This window comes from Myotis brandtii, unplaced genomic scaffold, assembly GCF_000412655.1.
Source record: "Myotis brandtii unplaced genomic scaffold, ASM41265v1 scaffold174, whole genome shotgun sequence".
Classification (NCBI taxonomy): Eukaryota; Metazoa; Chordata; class Mammalia; order Chiroptera; family Vespertilionidae; genus Myotis; species Myotis brandtii.
Window position 1 is genome coordinate 3,753,595 of NW_005356437.1, and position 9,433 is coordinate 3,763,027.

The 9,433-nt window shown below is 42.0% G+C and overlaps 1 pseudogene; it reads left to right on the top strand.

The window, feature by feature from the left end:
* Positions 1-397: 397 nt before the first annotated feature.
* On the top strand, positions 398-621 carry LOC102255054 (annotated as a pseudogene).
* Positions 622-9,433: the final 8,812 nt, after the last annotated feature.

The following is a 9,433-nucleotide window of genomic DNA, read 5'->3' on the forward strand; positions in this document are numbered from 1 at the left end:
CCGCTGGGCCCGCACTAGCCTAGGCCTAGAGGGTCGGTGAATGGGGGCCCCGGGGACCGGGTGGGGGAACGAGGGAGAACGCGAGGGGAACCCCAAAGAAGAGGTGGAAGTGCGGAGGCGGTGGAGTGCCGGCAGCGGCAGCGTCGGGCACAGCGCGGGCCGGAGACCCAGCGTGGTGAACCCCGAACGCAAGCAAAGAGGGTAACATCTATTCCTGAAAGTGTGGGGGGCTCACGGGAGCATATAGCATTTAAACCTTCTCTCGAAGTGTGTAGCAGAGCTAAAGAAGACAACCAACCAGGGGTCACCCATCTGAGAGTGTAATTGACTCACGAATCCAGGACAACTTAGAGGTCACAGCTCCAGCATAAGTCCTTTTCCTATCACCGCTACGAAGATGCTTGACACAAAGGCTTGGGCTGAGCACGCTGTGGATGGGCTGCAAAGGACCCAGATGGCTTCCTTACAACAGTTATTTCGGCCCTTACGCCACTGTTTCTAGCAAGCGCTGTCCTGTCTTGGAAGCTGGCCAAGATGACTGAGGCCAGGGGAAAGGAGCAAAAGAAAACACAAAAACGCCAAGAAAACATTGCAAAAACGAAACGACTGAAAAAGGACTGAAGGAATGAACAGGCTCCTCAACCAGAGGAAACTCATTTGGGAAATTATGCAGCTTTGGGAGGATTTGCAAGGTTTCTTTTCTGGATTTATGGCAGTATTTAACAAACAGAGCCTGAGCCTATGGGAGAATCATGTTAGTTCTGACCGCTACTGTAGCAACTTTTAGGCTTCTGCATAGAAGTCTATTGACAGTTATTGTAAATTGGCATTTATTATGCTAAAAATGCTTTATAACTGACTTAGTCATTTGCCATTTTGCAGCTTAAAACATCCTATGGAGCCCTAACCGGTTTGGCTCAGTGGATAGAGCATCGGCCTGCGGACTGAAGGGTCCCAGGTTCGATTCTGGTTAAGGGCATGTACCTTGGTTGCGGGCACATCCCCAGCAGGGGGTGTGCAGGAAGCAGCTGAATCGATGTTTCTAACTCTCTATTCCTCTCCTTCTCCCTTCCTCTCTGTAAAAAATCAATAAAATATGTTTTTTAAAAAAACATACTATGGAGAAAAAATGACTTTAGATTATGAACTCTATTCAAATATGGGCTCAAAAAGGGTCCTGTTCTGGACAAAGGAAACTAAGAATGTAAAAATGAGAACTGTCCTGAGGTGAAAAGTGTGCTTTGGCTTAAAAAGAGATACAGCATATTAATTACATCTTTTATCATTATTGCTTATGTCTTAGAATCATTCCTGGCTTTCTCAAAGCAAAATATTATTAATCAGTGAGTACTTCACTTTCTACATTTTTCTCATTCTAGCCTTTGAGAGACTGGTAATTATCAGACATTCTGCCTTTTTCTAAATCTAATTTTATAAAAAATTCTCTCATCTTCATTGTATAGAGTACCACCTACTAACAATTTGTACTTATGAACACTGCCATTTATTTAGAGATGACTTATGGAGTAGCATAACACTGTGACTTAAAGCTTGCAGTAAAAATGCCAACCCTTATAGAACTTTGGAACCAGTGTATTCTTACTCGTGCTAAGAAGAAATGTGAAGTAATTAAAATGTCTTACCTGATAATTTGCTGATTATGTAGATACCACTTTTAATTTTCATTCCATTTTTTTGAACTTGTGTAGTGATGTCCTATAATTTTTGATCAAACAAGTTCACAGTGAGAATTAAAATTTCAAATTTTTTTCAAGGAAAAAAATGTTTAACTCTGCATTTACTGGTATAGGCTGATTTAATAAGAGACACAGTACAGCAGCTTAAACAAGTTTTGTTATGTGTATATTATCACAATAGAAATACTCAAACATGTAATTAGTTGTTTAATATGTTTCCCTTCAGCTAGAAGATAAGCTTTGAGAGAGTGGGACCATCTTCACCTTATTTATTGATCTTACTTACTGCTGTATGCCCACCCCCATCTAGTGCAGTGCCAACCATATACCAATAACTCCATAAATATTTGTCAACCGAATAAATAGTCCTTGAATCGAATTTTGGGGGGCAGAATTTGCTCAGGAAATCAGTGCCCCATATAACGAATTACTTAGGAAACATTGGCAGGGGATTGCATAATTTGCTGCTGATAATATTCAGTTGCCATAGTGCTTGGGTGTTTGTGAACATAGACCTTGATTAAATCTAGAAGAGAAGAAAAATAGGTATGTTACATACTTGTAGTCATATACTTTTTATTTATTTATTTATTGTTAATCCTCACCTGAGGATATTTTTTCATTGATTTTTAGAGAGAGTAGAAGGGAGGGGGAAAGACAGAGAGAGAAACATTGATGTGAGAGAGACACATTGCTTGGTTGCCTCCCACACAAGCCCCAACTAGGGCCGGGTATTGAGTCTGCAACCAATGTATATGTTCTTGACCAGAATCGAACCTGGGACCCTTTAATCCACAGGCCAACAACGCTATCCATTGAGCCAAACTGGCTAGGGCAGTCATATTCTTTAAAAAATATTTTTTTATTTTATTGTTTTTTAGAGAGAAAGGAAGGGAAAGGGAGAAAGGGAAACATCGGTGTGAAAGCAGAACATCTACTGGCTACCTCCTGCACACTCCCTACCAAGGATCGAGTGCACATGAGTCCTGACCAGAATTGAAACAGCAGCCTCTTGGTACACGGGAAGACGCTCAACCAACTGAGTGAGCCACACTGGCCAGGCCTACTTATAGTCATATTCTTCTTCTTCTTCTTTTAAATCTTTATTGTTGAAAGTATTACATATAGCTCCCTTTTCCCCCCATTGACCTCTTCTATCCTTCCCCTGCCCCCCTCAACCTGCCCCAGTCCTTCACCACCCTATTATCTGTGTCCATGGGTTATGCATATATGCATACAAGTTCTTTGGTTGATCTCTTCCCACCTACCTACCCTCCCCCGCCTTCTCTCTGAGATTTGAAATGTATTCTTAATCATCTGGTCCCCTGCAGAAGAGGGCTTCTTCTGTGAGCCTTTCATAATGATGGATTTTTGAATTTTAAAATACTGTATTTTCATAGGTTAGCACAAATAACTTACAGTTTAGCCTATAAAACTAGACCTAAGATGAACATATAAAGAGTTTAATTATAAAAAGTAAAAGAGAGAGAAGGTATAGCAGGGAAGTGGGGAAAGAGAATAGTAGGGAGCAAGGGGGGGCGGGGGGAAGGATGGCTCCAGGGAAGCAAGCAATGGCAATTGAATATAATATTCATTAAGATTAAATATTAATGCGACTGTGACCCAGCAAGCTCACACCTGGGAATCTATCCCACAGAGATAAAACCACTATTCATAAAAACGCATGCACATGGATGCTGTTGCAGCATTATTTATTGTGACAAAAAGCTGGAAACAAAGCTCGTGGCTGAACAATGCTGGCATACCAGCACCATGAATTATTATTCAGCCATTAAAAAGACTGAATTAAATCTAAACCAATGGACTTGGAGAGATTCCTATGCGGTATTGTTGAATGAGAAGAGAAAGATGCAAAAAAAATATATGTAATCTGATCTAACTTTTGTAAAGCAAAAAAAAATGACAGGAAACCCTCCAAATGTCTATACATGATTTTATGAGCATGGAGAAAAATATGGGAGCATGCATACTTGGTTGGTGATCTGGCTTGTGTGTGTGTTGGTGTGGGAATGGCTGGTGGTGGAGGGGAAAAAGAAAGGGAGGAAGAAGCCAAGTAGAAAAGACAAAAGCAAAAATAGTTCACTAAAATAATAAAAGCACATATAACATGCATTTATGTAAAATCACATACATTTTGTAGTAATAGAAAAAACATTTTGTAAAAATATGTTTTTATTGATTTTACTAGAGAGAGGAAGGTAGAGGGAGAGAGAGGTAGAAACATCAGTGATGAGAAAGGATCATTGATCAGCTGCCTCCTGCACGCCCCCTACTGGGAATTGAACCATGACTTCCTGGTTCATAGTTTGATGCTCAACCACTGAGCAATACTGGCTGGGAAAAAAATGTTTTAAAATGATGCAGAAAAAATTAACTACTTCCTTCCTCCAGTCAAGGGGCAGCTCTTTAGTGATTCCATCATCTCTGAAACATTCTTTTTAATGGCAGAGGGATGAGACAGCCTTACACAACATTGACCTCTAAGATCAAGACTCTTGATCAGGCTTGGCTTTCCTGTCTCCTACTGATGGGGGAGGGACCTGCTGCCTAGAATGTGGGCAGCCAAATTACTTATTTATAATAATGGAACAGGACCTTACAAGAGAGAGGGTATACCAGGGTAAAAGCTCCCAAGGGTAAAAGCATATATAAATATTGAGGGAGAGGGAAGAAGTTTGGAGAACACTTATGGAAGGTACCATTTTTTATTCATTCTGGAATTTAACTATATGCTTATAAACTGTGATAAAAAAGTGAACTCTGAAAGTGTAAAAAGGAGCCCTGATCTAGTCTTGGGGTCAAGGAATTGACTTCTTCCTGAAGAAATGATTCTGAGCAGAGATCTGAAGGAGTTAAGCAGATGAAACAAGGAAGAGTGTTCCAGCAGGAGGGAATAGTACACACAAAGGCCCTCAAATAGAAGGGACAGGGCATGTTTGTGGAACTGAAAGTTTAATTTAAGCAAATACATAAATTTCTCTTTCAAGGACATGATCCTTATGGTTAGTGAAATATATTCTAACATTTGCACCAGCTTGAAAGACACCATTTACTTTCTGTTTTTGGAAATACCCACTGTGGTTTTTCTGGCAGCCCAGAGAAACCTGACATTGGTTTGGGAAAGTCTAATTATTCTTCATGTAAGACCCAGCTAAATGAGTAAAGTCTTTGTGTGCATTTGGCAAAGTTGAGTGATTTGTTTGTGTCATTTATGATTTTAAATAACATTAGGAAATAGTTCATTAATTTTGGTCTATCATACATTGAAATGCAGTAGCTTTGAAGATCATTTGCCTTTTTACATTAAAGGAACAAATTGGCAGTTGGATAGTGGATCCACCCTGCCACATGTGAGGTGAGAGCAACAGTAACCTGACTCACAGAGACCCATTTTCATATACCACACATAAAAATCAGTTTCATTCCTTCATAGTTTCATCTCTTATTAAAGCCCTGTGAAGTGTGAGTCATAGTAAACTTGAGGTCCGAGCGTTTGAGGGAGTCTAGTATAAAAAATTCATGAAATATTTCTTCACTGCTTACTCTATTTTTTCTTATTGCAACTGGGTAATCGGTTTTTAAAATTTAATGTGCTTCTCTCCTTTGCTTTCCCAAAGACATAGCCTTCACCTCAATTGGCTCTAGGCATATAGCTGATGTGGATGAGATGAAAATATGGAAGAAAGCAAAGAGAAAGAGTGGATAATTTCCGACTTTTGGCATTCAAATCCAGAATTAGGCAGTTAGGCCATTGCACAGTAGCGTCTTTAACATACCCAAAAAGCAGGGCCTGGTATAATGTTGAAAAGTGAAGTGTAATAGAGGAAAGATACTTCTAAGGAGGGTTATCAGATAAAACAAAGGATGCTCAGTTAAATTTGATTTTCAGATAAACAATACATTTTAGTATAAGTATGTTCCAAATATTATATAGGACATACACTAAAAAATTGTTCACTGTTTATCTGAAATTCAAATTTAGCTGGGCATGTTGTATTTTTATTTGCTAAACCTGGCAATCCTACCCTTAAGGTCCAGAACAGCTAGGCAAGTACTACTCTATACAGGAAAGCAAGGTGTGAGGGGAATCTAGAGCAGGCTAACCATTCAAACGCTGAAGCCCTTTTCTCTATTTGAGCAGAGCCTGCAGTCACTATAGAATCAAGAAGTATCGTATACTTGCTTTCCCAGCCTTCCTTGAGTATAAATGAGGGTACGTGCCAGTCAGATACATTTACCCTGACTTTGACTAGAAAACTGGCATTTAGAAGAACAGGTGCAGGGCAGAGCCTATTTTGGTGATGGGTGATGACAGTGACCTTGACAGTGTCCAATGTCTGGTGGTATTTTCAGTGGAAGAAGCTGTGTTCAGTGTCCATAGCAACAGCACTGTTTCGAAGGCCTTTCTGTGCACATTGTTCCTGGCTGCATAAAGTTGGGGCCTGGTTCTGGCCCTTTAAGAGACCCTGCAAACTATCCAATGTCCTTTTGATGAGTTCCTTTGCTTCTTAACTCCACCAGAGTCGGTTCTGTTTCTTGTACCTAAAAACTATGAGTGATAAATGAAATTAAGCCTGGTGTGAAGAACTGTGAGAGAAGAACAAGAGGAGTGAGAGATAGAACAGAGTGGGCAGGGATGTGCTGGAAAGGAGATGGAAGGTAGGTAAGTTGGGGAGGATGGAGACCTTCTTAGAGGCTGCTCCTGGGCCAGTGTGTGTCTGTGACCCTGCTGTGTTTTCCCAGTTCCCACCCAACACCGTGTGGTCCAGCCACACAAGGCTGCTCCTCACTCCCCTAAACCACACACAGAGTCTGGAATACTCGCTGGAGTTCTGACCACAGCTCGATATTTCCGTATGTGTCCTGGGGATAATCAGTGGTTTCCAAGATGCCTCAGCTTTGAACCCTATGTGCTTCTGTTCATTCTGTTCCCTCAATGTGGAACTCTCCTTTCTCTGATGGAAAAAACCCAACTCCTTAGCCCCTCCAGAGCCAGACCAAATGCCACGGCTGGGAAATCTAGACAGACTTGTGCTCCATCCTGAGTTTCCTCTTTAGGCAGAATTAGTCAGAGCACTTTCCCCTGCCTTTAGGGTTGATGGCTGTATTGTCTGTCTGCCTTGCTGGGCTATGTGCATACCGAGGGCAGAGAGCACATGGTTTCACTGTTGTAACCCAGCTGCTGACACAGTGCCTGGCAAAGAGCTGGGCCCTAACAGGTTTGCTGAGCAAATTGAATGAGTGCAATCCTTTGCCTCCACTTATTTAACTACTCCAATCTCGTGTGTAAATGGCCTTTCATTATACTTGTCTTTGATCTAAATACTGGTAAGTGCTCATTCCTATCTATTCATTACAGCATTTAATGAAATAGCTTGCACATAATAGGCACTCACGTGGTGGTTTATTTGATTAGATGTCTTGGTTTAATGCCTTCATTCACAGAATGTCAAAGTTTGAAGAGACCTGTGACCCCTCAACTGGTGTGTGAATGGGTGATGTCTGCATGCCAATGAGTTTGTCACACACTTTGGTGTCACTGGACTGGACAGCGGAGTCTGCCTCGGGCAAGCTAGTAGTGTGTGAGTCCTTGACTTCATGTAGAAGGGATTTGACAACACAAGTTCAGGTGATTTTAAGAGTGCATATATTACAGCTGGGGACAGTGAGAGTTTAAGAGACAGAAAGTTCTCACCTGAGATAAGGTGAGGGCATGCTCCAGAGAGAGCCCTGTGCTGGTTGAGGGGGTTTATCTGTTTCCAAAGGCGGCGATTATTAGGGGAGGACTCAGGGGAGGATCTCAATAGAATATTCATCAGCTTCCCAGTGTGTCCTTTCAGGGGGTTATTAGTCATTGCATTTGGTCCTGGCGTCATCAGCCTGGTTTTGCTGCTTTTCTGGGTCTGGAGCTGAAATACAACCGAGGCCTAGATGTTTTCTATAAGGAGGAAAGGTCAGGGGATCATCTAAACCACATGACCAGCAATATGAAAGTCACCCTGGGGGCGAGGTTTGGCACCAGTTTTACCCGTTGCCAGGCGTTGTGGCTTCCCACCCATGATCTTCTGTATCTGGCTGTAAATTGCTCAACCGGTTTGTTCAGCCATCTGTCTGAGTTTCCCCATTCTACCTGCCAGGAATTGTCCTGCCTCATAGGTTTCTATACTAACACATCCCTCTGGCTCTTTGCTGCTGCATGGAAAACTCTCTTTGTTCAGTAATCAACAGCATTTGGTGTGTGCTTTCTGTCTTCTTGTTTTTATTAAATTTACTGAGGTAGCACTGGTCAATAACATTATATAAATCTCAAGTGTATAACTTTATAATATAACATCTGTATACTCCATTGTGTGTTCACCACCCAAAATCTAGTCTCCTTTCTTGTCCACATATTGTGTGCTTTCTGATGTTGATAGTGATGATGAAGGAAAGTGTTAGCTGCCAAGGGAATTTCTCTGCCATCCTCTTGATAACAGTATTAGTATCTAAAACTTAATAAATGTCTTCTATTATGAAGATATTTTGCTGGGCATCGGCAGGACAACAATAACAGGCAAAAATAAATAGTGCTTGCTTTTAAGGAACTAGTAAGTCTAGGAAGGGAGGTGGACCCAACAGTTATAGAACAATAAGGTAATTGTTGGATGGGAGTATGCAGAAAGCACAAGGGAGGCCAGGCCGTGAGGGGATGGGGAAGGGTTTAGGGAAAGGGATGGGTGGTGGCAAAGAGGAAGTAGAGAATACTGATAGAGTATGCAGAAAGCACAAGGGAGGCCAGGCCATGAGGGGATGGGGAAGGGGATGGGAAAGGGGATGGGGAAGAGGATGGGTGGTGGCAAAGAGGAAGTAGAGAATACTGATGAGTTTGCTTGATGGACAAGCTGGGGAAGCAGTCCCAGAAGGAAAGGATGGAATGTGCCGAGTAAGGAAGTGTGAGCACAATGCTTGGGGCCATTACATCCAGGCCAGTATTGTAGCCCCAGAGCCGGAAAGATAGTGGTCAGGGAGGTGGAGAGGCAACCATGGACGGAGGCTGGAGAGTTGAGGCAGCAGTCAGGTCCTCAAGGGCCTTTCTTGTTATGTGAAGGAATTAGTTTTCATCATGTTGGACTAAGGATCTTTGGGGAATTTTGAGCAATGGGCTGATATGCATAATGGAAAGACCTTGCTGGTATCTTTATTGTTGACAGAGGTTGAGGCTTAGGGTAGAGGGAGACTGGTCAGGAGGTGATTTTAGTATTTAGGAGAGAAAGATGAGAGTTTAGACCAGTGGTTCTCAACCTGTGGGTCGCGACCCCTTTGGGAGTCGAATGACCCTTTCACAGGGGTCGCCTAAGACCATCGGAAAACACATATATAATTACATATTGTTTTTGTGATTAATCACTATGCTTTAATTATGTTCAATTTGTAACAATGAAAATACATCCTGCATATCAGATATTTACATTACGATTCGTAACAGTAGCAAAATTACAGTTATGAAGTAGCAACGAAAATAATTTTATGGTTGGGGGTCACCACACCATGAGGAACTGTATTAAAGGGTCGTGGCATTAGGAGGGTTGAGAACCACTGGCTTAGACTAAGATAGTGATGGAAGGATTGGGATGAGGAACAGAGAGGAGATACTTAAATGAACATATGAAGGAGAGCAGGTAGGACTGGAGGTGACTTCTGGTTTGGTGACTGGGGCTCCTGGGTGGATGGTGGTG